Source organism: Euprymna scolopes, chromosome 46 (assembly GCF_053919585.1).
Source record: "Euprymna scolopes isolate OS-2025 chromosome 46, ASM5391958v1, whole genome shotgun sequence".
Lineage (NCBI taxonomy): Eukaryota > Metazoa > Mollusca > Cephalopoda > Sepiida > Sepiolidae > Euprymna > Euprymna scolopes.
This window is the reverse complement of record NC_136527.1, coordinates 98,638,773-98,658,347: the sequence shown is the minus strand read 5'-3', so window position 1 is coordinate 98,658,347 and position 19,575 is coordinate 98,638,773. Positions and strand designations below refer to the sequence as shown.

Here is a 19,575-nt window from a genome sequence, read left to right as displayed (position 1 = left end):
CTAGCACGGTAGAGAGAGCCTACCTTTCTTGCAGCGGCCCTGGCAATGCCTTCAATGTAATTGTTCCAACTCATGTTTCCTGTGAACGTTAGGCCAAGGAGTTTGAAAGATGGACTCTCAGATAAAGAGTCGTTGGCCATTGCTATGGGTGGTAGAGAGGGTTTCTTGTAATTATTGAATGAAACTAGTTTAGTCTTGGCAGCATTGAATGCGACCAACCACTTTTGTCCCCATTCCACTACAGATTGGAGGTCTTCCTCTAGTGTTTCTGCCATTTCTTTAGAAATGTGTTCATTCGTCTTCCTGTCGTGTCTGCCATAGAGTGTAGTGTCATCAGCATATATACCCATCTCAGAGGCAATGTTGTCGGGGAGGTCATTTATGAATATCAGGAACAATAGAGGTCCAAGGATAGAACCCTGGGGCACTCCCGCATTTATATCATATTGTTTAGATGTGCGACCGTCGAGGACTACCTGGATTTTTCTCTTATCTAAGAAAGATTTAATTATGTTAAGTATTCTACCAGTGATACCGTATGATCTGATTTTACTGAGGAGACCCTCATGCCATACCCTGTCAAAAGCCTTAGATATTTCTAGAGCTACCGCTCTGCCTTCTCCCGCTTTGTCCAGTGAATGGTATATACGTTCAGAGATCACAGTGAGGATGTCTGCTGTGGAACGGGCTCGTCTAAATCCATATTGTTTGTCAGTCAGTAGTTTAGCATCTGTAAGATGATGGACTAGAGCATGGTTAATTATGGTCTCAAATATTTTGGCAAAAAGTGGGAGGAGGCTAATGGGGCGATAATTTGATGGGTCTGTCCTTTCGCCAGAATTCTTGAATACTGGTACAACAGAAGCAGTTTTCCAACAGCCCGGAAAGCAAGCTTCATTAAGACATTTGTTGTAGAGTTTGGAGAGAACTGGAGCTACTTCGGCTGAGCACTTTTTTAATAGCACAGCTGGGATAAGATCGGGTCCACATGCTTTTGAGGTGTCAAGGTTTTTTATGATAGCATGCACCTGAGCAGGGGTGGTTTTCAGATCGTCTAGTGTGGCGTCTGTCCGCATAGGAAAGTCAGGTAGGGGGTGGTTGGAAGGGTCCAGTGTGGAGTTTGAGGCAAACCGACTGGCAAGCATGTTAGCCTTGTCGGTTGCTGAGGAGACAACCTCGTGATTGTTGGTTAGTGGGGGAATTGTTGATTGCCCATTATTTACTACCCTGTTGTAGATTTTCCAGAAGTCTCGAGTTCCTAGTTTTTGTGCTTCGATGCGCTTTTTAGTGGTTTCCGTAAATTCTCTCTTAGCTGTCGCTATTTCTTTCTTAACGTTATTTCTAGCTTCTATATACTTCAGTCTGTTTGAACTGGACTTATGTCGGTTAAACCTACGGTATGCATGCTGCTTTTGAGTAATGGCAGTTGCACAAGTCGACGTAAACCATTGGGGAGAGTGGGGCTTACTATAAAATTTCCGCATGGGAACATGCGCTTCGATTGCAGTTTTGAACCAGTCAGTGGTCTCGTTTGCACATTGTTCAGCAGGGAGAGAGAAAATATTTTTCCATGGAGCATCTCTAATTAGTTCCCTGATGGCTTCCCAGTCAGCCTTATTATAATATCTCGTTGTTTTGAGCACTGGCTCTTCAGTTTTGGGTCTAGAGTTTAGGGCGATTTCAACCATTATCACTGCATGGTCAGCGTTCCCGAGTGGGCTGTGGGCCTTCGTTATGCAGTCATCGGGAACTGTGGTCAAAAACAGATCTAGAAGTGATGCGTGTTGTTCTTCCGGGTCAGGGAAGCGGGTTGGAAACGTAACAATTTGTGATAGGGAGTGAGATACAGCGAAGCTATGGGTTGTGCTGCCCGCTGCATCTGTGTGAGTAGAGAATCCAAGCCAGTTTTTGTGGTGGACATTAAAGTCACCAAACACATGTATTTGTGCGCTAGTGTCGAGGGACAGTGCCGTGTCTATGCTGTCAGATACTTTGTTTATTATGGAGCAGTCCTGAGTCGAGGGAGAGCGGTAGAGAAAATAATAGTAGCTAATACTGTGTTGCACGTTTAGTCTAAAGCACATAAAGGCTTGATCATCTGTTTCTAGGTTTGTTTCTCTAGTCAAGGGAAGGGTATTACGAATGTAAACTCCAAGTCCGTGCATATGTCTGTCAGAGTCCTTACGGCAGAGTGGGAGATATCCAGGCATGTTAAAATGGTTAGAGGGAATGGAGGAGTGTAGGTTAGTCTCACTTAGTGCTAAGATATCCGGGGTATTTGTTAAGAGAAATGCTTCAACATCAGCTAAGTTAGTTCTAAGCCCACGGATATTTGTGAATGAGAGCCTCAAGGGAGGAGGCAAGTTGAATTTGTTTGTCCCTAATCCTGGTTTAAGCTTATTTTTAGATTGTACTGTCGTCATATTTTTCTTAAGAGTTTCGGTAAGGGGGAGCTAAACAAGAGGTTATGAGGAGCTTCAGACATGCATCACAAGTAGAGCATCAGCTGACCTTTCTCCAATTAGGATTGTGGCCTCAGGAAAGCCCACCGGGGATGAGTGCAGGGTCCCTTTCCATGCGTGTCATGGCACTGCAAACAACCCGATATTATTCAACTGTTGATGGAGCAGCCGCTCTAAGCGCTACCAAAGAGTTAGGGCTCCTGTACTACCAGTCGGGAACAGCAGCCAGGAACTGTCAATCCGGTACCCTCAACCCTTTAGAAGAAGGTCAACCCAATCTAATCGCTCAGGCATATCTTATACTCAAGCACTCCCAAATGTCCAGTTTTAGGGGTGGGGCATGCTGGGAATGGGGAAGAACGGCGTTCATTGCCCTAGCCAGGAAACAAGATCTACCGCTGGTGTTTCTATCGAATCACTGAGATAGTGTCTCTGCGCTTGACTAATAGGCAAAGAAGGAGTATGGAAGCCGGGCGATAGACAGAGCCTATCTACTCCTTAAGCAATTTAGGTTTGCAAACCGGTGAATTTGTTTGAGTCACCAGCTCTAGGAAGGTTGTCATCCAAGACTGAAGAGGCCTCTCTCCCCTTTGGTTTAGTTTCAGAGTTTTCCTTCTCCTAGACGGATGATCTGGGAAGACCTACTGGGTCCGTCAGCCTTGAGAGGGTTTTCTCCGCGCCTAGGTTCTAATCCAGGTATTTCTGTGACCCCGCGTTGTTAGTGTTACTGGGTTAGTTTGTGAGGGATTTTATCTCTACTGATTAGTTACACTCCTCAAAGTGATTTAGGGACATGCTATTTACTTGTTAATGGATAAAGGGGGGGGTGAAGTTCATGCAGTGTAAGCGTCTATGTTTGTAAGAGGGCTTGTTAGGGAGGAGATAATGTGATTTTAGTCTTACCCTTTTTTTATTTTATTTATGTTAGCTTAGGTCTAGTATAGTGTTACAGTATGAGTAGGCATTAAGAATTGAGCTACGAGTTGTGCCCAAACTATTTTAGATGATAGGAGGGTTAAGATGTAAGGGCAATATAGCATGGATAAGACAGCAAGTTTTGAGTCATGCGTAATTAGGTGAATAGATATATGGGCAGGTTTTCAGTAGGTGCGAATAGAGTTGAAGTTGTAGGTATTTTTTAGTAAGAGTCATGGGGTGTTTTGCATAACAAGGAGTGTCGTTTCAATAACGTAATTAGTCGTTGCAAAACTCGAGGAGACAGTTGTGTAGTGCATATCGCTTTGTTTCTGGGTACTTTGGCTGTTAAGTACCTGCCTTTATGTGCATAGGCTGTTAAGTCCCTTACTGGATAGGAATGAACTGTAATGCATGCCTTAGAGGTAGAAATGTATAGATGTTTAGTGATGGCTATTAAATCAGTTTGCATGTGAGGGATTAGGGGCTGGAAGTTAGCGATTCCACTACAGATGCGGAGCAATGTGGGAGTTTAGTGGCGGATAGGTTGGAAGGAGTAGATTGTTAGCGTTCAAGAGAAGAAGGGTTATTTATTTACAGATGGATTTCCATTAGGATTTGAGTTACAGGTAAGGTTTAGTTTGAAGAAGGGAGGAAATTTTTTTTTTTTTTTTTTTTTTTTTTTTTTTATGCATGCAGGTAAGACAAACGCAATCGTCTTGGAGGTAAAATGTATAAGATTTCGTAGCTAGCTATTAGGTTTTTCCCTCCCAGTTATAGGGACAGCTAGTTCGTTGGGATTTGGAATTGTAGTCATTAAGGTCAGGCGCAGAGTGTTGGATCTATTCAGAAAATTAGCCCTAGTATCACAGCTGGGATTATGTATATTGCAGTTACAAATATAGTGTCAGTCAAATTATGAGCAACGTGCAGTGGTTTGGTATGGTATGGGTATCATGGAGGACACTTTAATACAAGCAAGCGTACGGTGATTGCATATATTAAGTATACTACTTAAATAAAGTTCTTCTGTCTTCTATAGTAGAAAGAAAGGTGGTCCTAGCTCTTCTATATTCTTGCATAGGCTATTCGTTATCGAGTAGAGTTCTTCTGACCATAAAAACGGCTCGCGTGGGACTAAGTGTTAGAGACCATTTTTACGCATATGTAATTAAAATGCATTAAATAAATACATTTAAAGAGAAGGTATACAGTTGGTAAAAGCAAAAAGAGAAATAAATAAACAAAGTGAATAAATAAATAAAAAATAAAGTAATAGAACAAACGACTCGCATGGAAGCAAAGAGTTAAAGACAATATATGCGCATATAGTTAAAATACATTTGTCAAAATTAAGAAAAAAAAAAAAAAAAAAAGAAAAACAGTTGCCATTTTGGTAATATTAGGATTTGTTAATTTAACTTAGCTTATATTGTTTGCCCATGTTCAAAATTGTCGCGTCTGTCAGCGAGGCGTAACCCTGTTAGTGTGACGGCTTCACTTCCTTTCCCCGGATTTTATATCTATTTATAGTGCGCACATGTGTATGGTAATTTTACTTTTTTATTTTGTTCTTTATTTTTAGGTTAAACTTCTGTCTTCTATAGTAGAAAGAAAGGTGGTCCTAGCTCTTCTATATTCTTGCATAGGCTATTCGTTATCGAGTAGAGTTCTTCTGACCATAAAAACGGCTCGCGTGGGACTAAGTGTTAGAGACCATAACTCATGTTTCCTGTGAACGTTAGGCTGAGGAGTTTAAAAGATATACTTTCAGGTTATGTGTTTTTGGCCATTGCTATTGGTGGTAGAGAAGGTTTCTTGTAGTTATTGAAGGAAACAAGTTTAGTCTTGGCAGCATTGAACATAACCATTAATTTCTGTCCCCATTCCACTACAGATTAAAGGTCATCCTCTAGTGTTTCTGCCATTTGTTTAGATATGTGTTCATTTGTTTTCCTGTTGTGTCTGTTATAGAGCGTGGTGTCATCAGCATATATACCCATCTCACAGACAATTTTGTCAGGGAGGTAATTCATGAATATTAGGAATAATAGAGGTCCAAGGGTAGACCCTTCAGGCACTGCCACATTTATATCATTGTTTAGATGTACGACAGTCGAGGACAACCTGGATTTTTCTCTTATCTAAGCAGGATTTAATTATTTTAAGTATCCGTCCAGTGATGCCGTATGATCTGATTTTTCTGAGAAGACCTTCATGCCATACCCTGTCAAAAGCCTTAGATATATCTAGAGCTACCGCTCTGCCCTCCCCCTGCTTTGTCCAGTGAATGGTATATACGCTCAGAGATTACAGTTAGGATGTCTGCTGTGGAACGGGCTTGCCTAAATCCATATTGTTGGTCGGTCAGAAGTTTAGCATCTGTAAGGTGATGGACTAGAACTTGGTTAATTATGGGCTCAAATATTTTGGCGAAAAGTGGGAGGAGGCTAATGGAGCGATAATTTACTGGGTCAGTTTTTTTGCCAGAATTCTTGAAAACTGGTACAACAGAAGCAGTTTGTCAGCAGGCAGGAAAACAAGATTCATTAAGGCATTTGTTGTAAAGTTTGGAGAGAACTGGAGAAACTTTGGCGGAGCACATTTTTAATAGCACAGCCGGGATGAGATCAAGTCCACATGCTTTTGAAGTGTCAAGATTTTTTATGATAGCATGAAATGACCCATATACTTGTATTTTCTTTTTAAACTAGCCTGGGTGCCCGGCTTTGGCCAGGTGTTTGGAGGTGAGGTACTGAGCAAAAAAAAGTGGTAGTAGGAAGGCAGGCTCAAACCTGTACCGCAAAGGAGGAAAGGTATGTGGAAAAATGAAAAAAGTGTAATGTTTTTGCTGTTGCACCCATCGCAAAACCGGAAGTGACGTAGGTTTAAATTAAGGCTAGTCAATTAAAAAGAGGGGATGATTTTTTAAAATAAAAAAAAGCGACCCCCTCCTTGTAGAAAAGTGCCTACATGAGGATGAAGGAATTAATGTTTTTGGCCAATTTTTCGATATTTGTCGTCCAAAGGGTCGTGCTTCAAAATGATATCGATCTCGTGAAAATCCGTTGCCTCTGTCAAAAGTTTTTGCGAGACATACAAACATTTAAACGGACAGGTGAGATTTATATTATAGATTAAAAAAAAAAAAAGGATTTTTAACATGAATATCAATACACAATATATATAGAAAGAAAGAGAGAGAAAGAAAGAAAGAAAGAGAGAGAAAGAAAGAAAGAAAGAAAGAGAGAAAGAAAGAAAGAGAGAAAGAAAGAAAGAGAAAGAAAAAGAAAGAAAGAGAGCGAGAAAGAAAGAAAGAGAGAAAGAAAGAAAGAGAGAAAGAAAGAAAGAAAGAGAGAAAGAAAGAAAGAGAGAGAGAGAGAGAGAAAGATTGCATGTGTTTTTATTATTAGCTGCATTTTCAAAAAATGAAAACCTCGTCTTAGTTCCAAGAATTTAACTTCTTTTTTTTTTTTTTTTACAAGGACATCACCACTTATCAAGGCCCGGAAGCCACTCAGGGATAAGGGTTATTGCATGCACAGTACGTTGTACGTTAGGGTTGATATTTCATAAATGGTCTACATAAGGGGGCGGTTCATCAGGAATTTGTTTACGTTGGACTTGAAGACATCCAGGTTGTAGTCAGGTGGGAAGCAGGCAGACGGAACAGAGTTCCACTGGCGTGCAGTTCTAAGAAAGAAGCTTTGTTCATGGAATCTACGTTTGGATTTAGGCACAGATAAAGAGTGGGGAAAAGTTTTGACAGCGGCTTCAGCCAGACGGATGTTTTTCGTAAAAGATTGGCGAGGGGGACCAGAGATAGGAGCTCAGACGAGCACTTGCCATGGAACTGAAAAAACGATGCGTTCCACTAATCGATTTATTTTGAAAATATAATATTGTTGTTTTCATTTTTATTATTTTTATTTTCTAAGCGGCCCACAAGCAATAATTTGCTGTGTTTCTGGCCGGTACTTCTTTGGATCAGCAAATTCATGGGCCCGTTTTTATAAACACGCAGGTCCTGGATATGACCTTAAACTATATCCGATGGTGAGGCCCCAGCTTGCGAGCTTTGGGGAGTGTGGAGCCACCCCTTAACTGCCATTGCTCGCAGGTCCACTCTGACCCGGAGTGATAGTACCTGTTAGGGTCCCAACTATGGGTTAAATAGAAACCGACTTGAAAAAAACAAATATATTCTATAAAAAAAATTTTCTTCAAAATCTTTGGATTCGGCATTAAATAACCCGAAAAGGGTTGATATGCCGTAAAAAAAAAAACAAAAAAAAACAACCAACCAACCATAAACACGCAGCCTACCGCACGTTTACCTGCAATAAATGACTGCCTGGTTTGCTTGATCCCTTTTGCAATAATATTTAATTTTGAGGTACTTGTACTGTTTAATCAAGACATTGAAAAAATGAAAATATCGAAAAAAAAAAAAAAAAAGGTTATATTGTACGCATCCGTTTTGGACTGAAGATCTCAGAAAAAATTTTTTATTTAATTTGATCAAGTAATTTTTTTTTTTTTTTTTTTTTTTTACAGCGAAAAAACACGTTTTTATGAGAGCGCGTGGAAGTCAGCCATTATGGAAATTTTTAACATGCCACGGAGAGATAACTCCAGTTAAAGCGCCGACACTCCCTCCCCATCTTTAATAACTAGCTTTTCTTCCTCGGTATCATGACAATTTTTTTTTTCGCTGTAAAAAAAAAATTGATGAGATTAAGTGAAATTTTTTTTTTTCGGAGAACTTCGTTCCATAACGGATACGTATCATACAGGGTGACCCATAAAAACGGGCCCCAGCTCTGATTAGGCCCCGTTTCTTGCTGTTTTGTCCGAATGAATTGAAAACTTTGCTCATAACTAGTTTATTATATTCAAAACATCACATCAAAACACTAGGGTCTTTGACCTTTTTTTTCTTTTTTTTTCTCCGTTCTACAGCATATGTTCTAGATGGCCTCTTTTGTTTTTGTTTTTTTGGGGGGGTCACCCTGTATAACCTTTTTCCGATATTTTCCTTTTTTAATGTCTTGATTAAACTGTACAGGAACAAATTTTTGTTATAACATGTGCAAGCAGGTTGATCAGAAAGACGAAGCAATGAAACTAAAGAAAGAAAGAAAAAAAACACACACACATAAAGAAAAGGTTGGATGCAGTTTAGCTAACCTATAAATAAAGACAAAAAAAAATTACCAAGTTAAAATCGAAACAACGGACCTTGAACTAGAAACACGGAATAAAAGTCAACTACAAAAGACACATTTTAATTCGTCCATCAATTAACGCACCTCTTTGCTCGGTATGTGTCTCTTGAACACGACGCACGTTTAAAACGATATATTTAAGTAGGAAGTTGTTTTTTTGTTGTTGTTGTTTTTTTTTAAAACTAAATTGGTCAGAAATTACGCCTCATAGGCGAGACACAAACTTAGCTAATATGAGTTCTTCAATTTTTTACGATTTTTTTTTTAAACCAAACGACTGAAAACAATGGGTGGGATGGGGTTTATCGAAATTATTTAGTTGTTAAAGTTCAGCTAAAGATGAGACACTTCTACACTATTGGGACGAAATTTTCGAAATCGTAAAACTAAATCTCACACAAAACAATGGTATCTACGTATTCCTCGTATTTTTAAGATGATTATATCCAAAAATTATGAAAATCGATAAGAAAAATTAAAGAAAATAGAATTTGATGGAAACGATCGTAAGACACAGAAGAGTTCAAAAGGGGAGTAATTTTCCGTTTTGATTCATTTTATAAAACAAGATGGCCGCAATTTTTCACCTGCTAAAACTGTTACATAAGGGCTCCTCCTGTGTATTATGATCGTTTTCATCAAATTCTATTTTCTTTAATAAAAAATTTTCAACCTTTGAGACGTGTCTTTCCCTCTTCGTGTTGTAATCCTGTACAATAAACAGACATGTATTTCTGATTTCTCTGTGTGTAAAAAAAAAATAAAACATGTTACGTTGTTAATTGATTTGTTTTCTTTTATCATCAATATAACTTCCACTATGAAGTCATTTAACGGAAGAAAGGTACGTTTTTCTTCACTTCGTAATTAATTTAACATATGTCAAATTCTCTAGTTATGATCAAAATTACCTTCCTTGAAACACCTTCCTTATGATTAAAATTACCTTCCTTGAAAGTTAATGGACATTATATTTTTGGTAATTTATGCTTTATTTTTATTGAATCACTTTAACTTATCAACCGTAGACAAGTTCACCTACCTTGGCAGTACGCTATCCCGCAATGTAGTCATTGACGATGAAATCAACACTAGACTCACTAAAGCAAGTGCTGCGTTTGGCAGACTCCACAAGAATGTATGGGACAGAAGAGGCATCACCTCCATGACAAAGATCAAAGTCTATAAAGCCGTCATACTCACCACCTTACTCGATGAATGCGAGTCGCGAACTGTCTACTAACGGCACGCTAGAAAATTAAATCACTTCCACACCACTAGACTGAGGAAACTGTTTGACATAGGCTGGCAGGAAAGAATACCAGACACAGAAGTCCTCACTCGTGCTGGACTCCCAAGCATCAGCACTATCCTGATGAAGGTTCAGCTTCGCTGGGCTGGTCATGTAGCCCGCATGACAGACTACAAAATACCCAGGAAGCTTCTGTTTGCCGAGCTCCACCATGGCAAGCGCTCCCATGGCGGCCAGAGAAAATGATTTAAAGACACGCTGAAGGCATCACTGAAGGCCTTCAATGTTGATCCGTCATCATAGGAGCAGACAGCTTTAGATAGAGCCAAGTATACGGCATAACCACATTGACACACCAGTTCCCGTCAGATCACCGAAGTTAAGCAACGTTGAGCCTGGTCATTACTAAAATGGGTGACCAATTTGGGAAGTCCAGGTGCTGTATGTAGGAGGACGTCGACACCTCCCTGCAAAAAGTTGCAAAAACCTAACGTCCTCATCTCCCCTAACGGGGATATACATGCGACTGGGGACCGCTTGTGGATTTCATACTCCTATGGAACTTCCTCCTTTGGAGGAAGCCAGTTAAACCCTGAATAGGGTTGGTGCTGATTGCACTCAAGTGGTGGGCCGCTGTTCATGACGGTGCCTGAAAACCAAAAAGTTGCTGCAGAGAAGCGCAGAAAGGACAGGAAGGGGCAATGTTTTGAAGCCTTTGATATCTGCTATGATTCCCTATTTTCACTGCAATACAACTTTTTAAGCAAAGATTGGGCTTATCAGCCATATCCGTACTCACCGATGATGACTCCCCCCCCCCACCGCACCCTACAGGATGATCAGATGGACCTCGTCATTCTAGCGGATGAACAACGAACCACTTTAATCAATTACTGTTAATATCGACGAATCTTTTGCATCTATCTATCTATCTATCTATCTATCTGCTATTATATGAAAGGAACTGTGTGTGTGTGTGTGTGTGTGTGTTTGAGAGAGAGAGAGAGAGAGTTCATTTCTTATAGACACAAAGGTACTTGATGTATCTGGAAGTGTTCTTGCATAGGTTCTTTATCGGAATGTGCCCGATAAGTATCGGAAAACGAAAAAATCCGATTAAAGGAGGAAGACCGATTTTGACCAAATTAATACTTTTCTGCAACCCAACATCACAAGTGCATTTGAGAAGTTGAATTATCACACAAGCAAAAAGGCCCAGCCCATAAAATCAACTGTGAATTCTTTGACAAGACAGGAGCACGTTTGCAATGAATGGCTCTGTTCAGAGCACAATTGAACCATGATATTTGACTTTTGCATTTTATACTTTAATTCAAGCCATTATCTATAATATAACTCACCTGTCTGTTTAAGTGTATGTATGTATGTATGTTTGCATGTCTGCCTAAAACTTTCAACAGAGGCGACGGATTTTCACAAGGTCAGTATCGTTTCGAAGCTCGACCCTTCGGAGGACAAATATCAAAAAATTGTCTAAAAACAATAATGCCTTCACCTTCAACTAGGAACTTTTCTACAAGGAGGGGTCGCTTTTTTTAGCCAATATTTTTTTTAAGTCATCCCCTCTTTTTGATTAACTAACCTTAATTTAAATCTTTGCCACTTCCGGTTTGGCGATGGGCACAGCGGCAAGGACGTCACTTTTTTTTTTTTTTTTTTTCACATTCTTCTCCTTCGCAGTACAGCTTCGAGCCTGCCTACTACCAATTTTTTTTTTTTTTTTGCTCAACACACTTCCAAATACCCGGGGCAACGCCGGGCACCAGGCTAGTCTATATATATATAAAAGGCAAAATGTGTGTGATCATTTCGTGTATGTCTTTAAAAGGCTTCTTTCGCACGCGCTCCCGGGGTCGTTACTATCGCTTAAAACTGTGTATATAGGTCCTATATAATAATATCTAGGAATTAGGAAACCGCATAGCGTATAGATTTATTTACGTCGATTTTTACAAAATTATTGCTATTTTGGCTTCTCGCGTGTTGATTGGGCTTTTTAGTATAAATAAAGTGAAACTAAACTCAAACTCCTTCGCAGTACAGCTTCGAGCCTGCCTGCCTACTATCAATTTTGTTTGTTTTGTTTTTTTTTGCTCAACACACTTCCAAATATCCGGGGCAACCCCGGGCACCAGGCTAGTTATTATATAAAAATCATTTTATAAAATCAACAGTAGATTCTCTACGGTGCAATGTAGACTGCAATGCACTGTGGACTAAGTCATTGTGGAAAGGCAGGTAAAGCTCCCTCCTGGTACACTGTGTGTGTGTGTGTGGGGGGGGTCCTAAACTAAAGCAGGCAACCAATAATTTGTTTTAAAAAAATCTGAAATTTCAGATTATAATGAAAATTGATTAGTTTTCTGCTTTCGTTTAGGACCCCCCCCCACACACACACAGTGTACCAGGAGGGAGCTTTACCTGCCTTTCCACAATGACTTAGTCCACAGTGCATTGCAGTCTACATTGCACCGTAGAGAATCTACTGTTGATTTTATAAAATAATTTTTATATAATAACTAGCCTATAAGTTTTATATATCACAAATTGAAGAGAAAAGGTCAATAAATAATATATTCAAATTTAAAACAAAAAAAGTGGTGTTTTTTAGAAATTTTCCTGTAAATTTCGAAGTTTAAAACCTTTTTTTAAACCACGTTGTTTGTTTTGTTTTTTTTTGCTTTTTTTTTTAATGAAACCTTGGTCCTTGCTCCTTTAATTGAAAAAAAGAAATTAGGGCTTAAATTACATTTTTCGAGTAGTTATAAAGCTTGGAGAAACAGGGGGTTGAATGATTTCACGCCTCCCATTTTGAAATGTCTAATCAATTGGTTTTAAAAAATCTGAAATTTCACAGATTTTAATGACAAAAAAATATTAGAGGGGGGAAAATTAGTTGATCCTCATACAATCCCAGACTGCACTACCTATATATTGACCAGTTTCCTAAGAACCTGGGTTTAATGAGTGAAAGGGAAAGAGATTCTATTAGGCACTGAAAACGATGGAGAACAGGTGTCAGGTTTGCTAAGGTGCAGTAGTGATGCCCGACTACCTTTGGAATCTGAAGAGAAACCTACTTGCCGCTGAGCATTCCAGAAGTTCAAAGAAACTGAAGTTTGAATGATGATAAAGCAACAAACAATTTATTGATACACTAGGAGTGTCAGAAACTTCGTGAAAAATATTGAATAATTCGACCCCCCGTCTTTCCAAGCTTATAACTATTAACTATTCGAAAAACGTAATTCAAACCCTATTTTTTTTTTTTTTTTCAATTAAAGGAGCAAGGTTTCATTAAAAAAACAAAAACAAAAAAAAAAACCACGTGGTTTAAAAAAAAAAAAAAAGGTTTTAAACTTCGGACTTTACAAGTAAATTTCTAAAAAAAACACTTCTTTTGTTTAAAATTAGAATATATTATTTATTGATCTTTATCTTCAATTTGTGATATATAAAACTTTGGTTAGTAAATTAATTATTTACTTTTTAACAGACATTTCAAAATGAGGGAGGGGCGTGAATATTTAACACACACACATACATACATACATACATACATACATCTGATTTATTTATATAGCTTTGCACTAGGTGTGTCAGAAATTTCGTGAAAAATATTGAATAATTCTACCCCGTCTTTCTAAGCTTATAACTCCTTGAAAAATGTAAGTCAAGGCCTAATTTTTTTTTTCAATTAAAGGCGCAAGAACCAAAAGTTTCATTATAAAAAAAAAAACAAAAAAAAACACGTTTTTTTTTTTGTTTTAAAAAAAGGTTTTAAACTTCGGACTTTACAGGTAAATTTCTAAAAACACTACTTTTTTGTTTTAAATTTGAATATATTATTTATTAACCTTTTCTCTTCAATTTGTGATATATAAAACTTTGGTAAGTAAATTATTTACTTTTTAATAGACACTTTAAAATGGGGGGGGCGTGAATTTAAAAAAAAAACGTTAGTCTAAAATATTATATTCGGTTTATTGGAAAGAGCATAAAATTTCACATTGACCCTGAAAATAGCGTAAAAATTGCATAAATAGAAAATTTTTGATAGATTTTTAAAAATTTTAAATACTGAACTCGTAAAATTCAATTAATTTCATAAAATATTTCTATTACTTTTTATACAACTTTAATAGTTTATTTTGGAAGTATAATCCATAAAGAAAATAAATAACCCACTTTTAAAAGAGAAATTACGAGTTTTTTTTATATTTTATTCGCAGTTTCGTGTTAGGTGTGTCAAAAATTCCTACAAAAAATTCTGATACACCTAATGGAGTAAATACTTTAACTTTTTAAAAGACATTTCAAAATGGGGGGGGCGTGAATTAAAAAAAAAAAGTTTGTCTAAAATATTATATTCGGTTTATTGGAAAGAGCATAAAATTTCACATTGACCCTGAAAATATCGTAAAAATTGAATCCATAGAAAAATTTTGATAGATTTTTAAAGTTTAAATTGAAAAATATTTAACTCGTAAAATTCAATTGATTTCATTAGTTTTTTTAAAAAATAAAAAATAATATTTCTATTATTTTTATACAACTTTAATAGCTTATTTTTGAAAGTATAATCCATAAAGAAAATAAACAACCCACTTTTAAAAAAAAATTACGAGTTTTTTTATATTTTATTTGCAGTTTCGTGTTAGGGGTGTCAAAAATTACTACAAAAATTCTGATACACCTTTCGATGCACATCATTCAGTTTACAGTAAGGGTAGGCTATAGAAACAAAATTTTTCAAATAAATGCCAAAAGTGGCTTATTACCTTCATTTATATGTAAATAGATGGGAACAAGTGATTTTGTTCAAAACGGGTCAAAATTGGAGGGTCGCTGGCCCCAAACGTGATTTGACCGCGTCGACGCGAGAAAATGGCCCAAATTTCGCCCCCGAACACACTTAATCACTTATTGAAAGCCACAGGGTGCATTTTTTGACTATAAATGCATTTGTATCATTAAATCTAACATCCCCATTGGCTATCCCACAAGTATAGGGTTTTTTAGGGTATCTCAGAGTCCAAAATGGGTCAAAATTACCCCAAAATTAGCCAAAAATGGTCGGAAATCACGGATTTTCCAAACTCATAATCATGAACCATTGAAGTTGTATCTATTTATGAAAGAACGATGTTATAGAAAATTGCTTTGAGAGTTATGGACGTTTTTTTTTTTTTTTTACACGGTGGTGACCACTTATTACGGCCCGGAAGCCACTCAAGGATAAGGGTTATTGCAAGTACAGTACGTTAGTGTGGAGATTTGATGAAGTGCCTACTTAAGGGGGGGGGCGGTTCATCAAGAATTTGTTTACGTTGGACTTGAAGACGTCCAGGTTGTAGTCAGGTGGGAAGCAGGCAGACGGAACAGAGTTCCACAGGCTTGCAGTTCTAAGAAAGAAGCTTTGTTCATGAAATCTACGTTTTGATTTAGGCACAGATAAAGAGTGGGGAAAAGTTTTAACAGTGGATTCAGCTAGACGGGTGTTTTCTGTAAAAGATTGGCGAGGGGAGACCAGAGATTGGAGTTCAGACGAGCACCTGCCATTGCGATTATCTTATATAAATGTTCCTCAATAAAAATTTAAAAATTACTGCAAAATCACTATCGAAGTGTATTGTATTGTCGGTAAAACATTCTCTTATATTTAGGATGGTATGTATTAACAAAAATAGCGTATATGTTGCAGAGTTTGAAGAGAACTGGAGCTACTTCGGCTGAGCACTTTTTTAATAGCACAGCTGGGATGAGATCGGGTCCACATGCTTTTGAAGTGTCAAGGTTTTTTATGATAGCATGCACCTGAGCAGATCGTCTAGCATGGCGTCTGTCCGCATAGGAAAGTCAGATAGGGGGTGGTTGGAAAGGTCCAGTGTGGAGTTTGAGGAAAACCGACTGGCAAGCATGTTAGCCTTCTCGGTTGCTGAGCAAACAACCTCATGATTGTTGGTTAGTGGGGAATTGTTGATTGCCCATTATTTACTACACTGTTGTAGATTTTCCAGAAGTCACGAGTTCCTAGGTTTTGTGCTTCGATGCGTTTTTTAGTGGTTTCCGTAAATTCTCTCTTAGCTGTCGCTATTTCTTTCTTAACGTTACTTCTAGCTTCTATATACTTCTGTGTTTGAACTGGACTTATGTTGGTTAAATCTGCGGTATGCAGGCTGCCTTTGAGCAACGGCAGTTGCGCAAGTCGAAGTAAACCATTGGGGAGAGTAGGGCTTGCTATAAAATTTCCGTATGGGAACATGCGCTTCAATTGCAGTTTGGAACAATTCAGTGGTCTCATTTGCGCACTGTTCAGCAGGAAGAGAAAAAATATTTCCCAATGGGGCATCTCTGATAAGATTTCTGAGGGCTTCCCAGTCAGCCTTTTTATAATATCTCGTTATTTTGAGCACTGGTTCTTCAGTTTTGGCTCTAGAGTTTAGGGCGATTTCAACCATTATCACTGCATGATCAGCGTTCCCAAGTGGGCTGTCGGCATTCGTTATACAATCACCGGGAACTGTGGTCAAAAACAGATCTAGAAGTAATGCGTGTTCTTCCTGGTAAGGGTAACGGGTTGGAAACATCACCATTTGTGATAGGGAGTGAGATATAGAGAAGCTATGAGTTGTGCTGCCCGCTGCATCTGTGTAAGTAGAGAATCCAAGCCAGTTTTTGTGATGGATTAAAGTCACCAAATACATGTACTTGTGCGCTAGTGTCGAGGGAGAGTGCTGTGTCTATGCTGTCAGAGACTTTGTTTATTATGGTGCAGTCCTGGGTTGAAGGAGAGCGGTAGAGAAAATAAAAGTAGCTAATGTTGTGTTGCATGTTTAGTCTAAAGCACATAAAGGCTTGATCATCCAATTCTAGGTTTGTTTCTCTAGTCAAGGGAAGGGTATTACAAATGTAAACTCCAAGTCCGTGCATGTGTCTGTTAGAGTCCTTACGGCAGAGTGGGAGATATCCAGGCATGTTAAAGTAGTTAGAGGGGATGGAGGAGTGTAGGTTAGTCTCACTTAGTGCTAAGATATTCGGGGTATTTTTTAGGAGAAATACTTCAACATCAGCTAAATTAGTTCTAAGCCCATGGATGTTCGTGAATACAAGCCTAAAGGGAGGAGGCAAGTTGGATTTGTTTGACCCTAAGCCTGGTTTAAGCTTATTTTTTTTATTGTACTGTCGTCATATTTTTAAAGAGTTTTAGTTTAGGTAAGGGGGAGCTGAACAAGAGGTTATGCAGAGCATCAGACATGCATCACAAGTAGACCATCAGCTGACCTTTCTTCAATTAGGATTGTGGCCTCAGGAAAGCCCATCGGGGAGGAGTGCAGGGTCCCTTTCCATGCGCGACATGGCACTACAAACACCCCAATATTATACTGCTGTTGATGGAGCAGCCACTCTAAGCGCTATCAAAGAGTTAGCGCTCCTGTACTACTAGTCAGAAACAGCAGCCAGGAACTGTCAATCCGGTACCCTCAACCCATCAGAAGAAGGTCAATCCAATCTAATTGCTCAGGCATATATGGTACTCAAGCACTCCCAAGTGCCCAGTTTAAGGGGTGGGGTGTGTCGGGAGTGGGAAAAATGGCGTTCGTTGCCCTAGACAAGAAACAAGATCTACCACTGGGTGTTTCTGTCGAATCACTGTGATAGTGTCTCTGCGCCTGACTAATAGGCAAAGAAGGAGTATGGAAGCCGGCGATAGACAGAGCCTATCTACTCCTTAAGCAATTTAGGTTTGCAAACCGGTGAATTTGTTTGAGTCACCAGCTCTAGGAAGGTTGTCATCCAAGACTGAAGAGGCCTCTCTCCCCTTTGGTTTAGTTTCAGAGTTTTCCTTCTCCTAGACGGATGATCTGGGAAGATCTACTGGGTCCGTCAGCACTGAGAGGCTTTGCTCCATGCCTGGGTTCTAATCCAGGTATTTCTGCGACTCCGCATGGTTAGTTAATGTGACTGGGTTAGTTTGTAGAGGTTATATATCTGCTGAATAGTTACACTCCTCAAAGTGATTTAGGGACATTGCTATTTCATTGTTACTGAATAAAGGGGGTGAGTGGAGCTCATGCAGAGTAAGCAACTAAGATTGTAAGAAGGCTTGTTAGAAAGGAGATAATGTGGTTTGAGTTACAGTATGAGTAGGTGTTAAGAATTGAACTACGAGTTGTGCCCAAACTATATTTTAGATGACAGGAGGGTTGAGATGTGAGTGCAATATAGTACGGATAAAACATTAAGTTTCGAGTCATGTATAATTAGGTAAATAGATATATGGACAGGTTTTCAGTAGATGCGAATAAAGTTGTAGGTATAAAGTGTGTTTCTATCATTGAGGGAAGATAATTTCAGCTTTCAAGTAAGAGTCATGGGACATTTAGCATAAGGATTATCGGTTCAGTTTCATATTAATCGTTGCAAAACTATCTAGGAGGAGACATAGTTATTTAATGCAGATCGCTTTGCTTCTGAGTACATACTTTGGCTGTCAAATACCTAACTGGATAGGAATGAACTCTAATGCATGTCTAAGAGGTAGAATTGTATAGATGTTTAGTGATGACTATTAAGCAGTTAGCATGGGAGGGTTAAGGGCTGGAAGTTAAGGATTCCACTACAATACGTGTGCAATGTAGGAATTTAGTGGCAGCTTGGTGCGAAGGAGCAAATTGTTAGTGTTCAAGAGACGGGTTATTTACTCATAAATAATAGTAGATCTCCATTAAGATTTAGAGTAAGGTTTGGTTTGAAGAAAAAACAAAAAAAAAATTTTTTTTTTTGCATGCAGATTAGACAAAGGCAGTCGTCTTGGAGGTAAAATGTATATTGGGATTTCGTAGTTAGCTGTTAGGTGTTTTTTTTTTCCAGTTATAGGAGGAACAACTAGTTCATGGTGATTCGGAATTTGTATTCTGTATTTATAGGCAGTCATTAAGGTCAGGCAAACAGCATTGCATCTACTCAGAAAAATAGCCCTAGTATCACAGCTAAGATACTGTATATTTCAGTTACAAATATAGTGAAAGTTAAATTATAAGCTATGTTCAGTGGTTTGGTATGGATATCATGGAGGTCACTTTATTAATACAAGCAAGCATATGGTAATTGCAGATATTAAGTATACTACTTAGATAAAGTTCTTCTGTCTTCTACAGTAGAAAAAAAAAACCTTGCTTCCGTTAAGAATTCTCTCTTGCCTAAGTTTTCAATTTTTCAAGTCGAATTTTAAGAACTAAACACGGCTCGCAGGGAAACAATTAGATAAAGACAATATATATGCATATAATTAAAATACATTATTAAAAGATAAAATAAATTTAAAAGAGAAAACATAAACAACAGTTGGTAAGAAAGTAAAAAAAAAACCTTGCTTCCGTTAAGAATTCTCTCTTGCCTAAGTTTTCAATTTTTCAAGTCGAATTTTAAGAACTACACACGGCTCGCAGGGAAACAATTAGATAAAGACAATATATATGCATATAATTAAAATACATTATTAAAAGATAAAATAAATTTAAAAGAGAAAACATAAACAACAGTTGGTAAGAAAGTAAAAAAAAAACCTTGCTTCCGTTAAGAATTCTCTCTTGCCTAAGTTTTCAATTTTTCAAGTCGAATTTTAAGAACTAAACACGGCTCGCAGGGAAACAATAAGATAAAGACAATATATATGCATATAATTAAAATACAT

The 19,575-nt window shown here is 38.1% G+C and overlaps 1 protein-coding gene and 1 pseudogene across 16 annotated transcripts in view; one reads left to right on the top strand and one right to left on the bottom strand.

Annotated features, from left to right (window-relative positions):
- LOC145270654 (RIMS-binding protein 2-like) overlaps positions 1-19,575 on the bottom strand; it is a 1,565,000-nt gene that overhangs the window by 1,318,711 nt on the left and 226,714 nt on the right. The window lies entirely within an intron of this gene.
- Positions 10,187-10,305, top strand: LOC145272043 (5S ribosomal RNA; annotated as a pseudogene).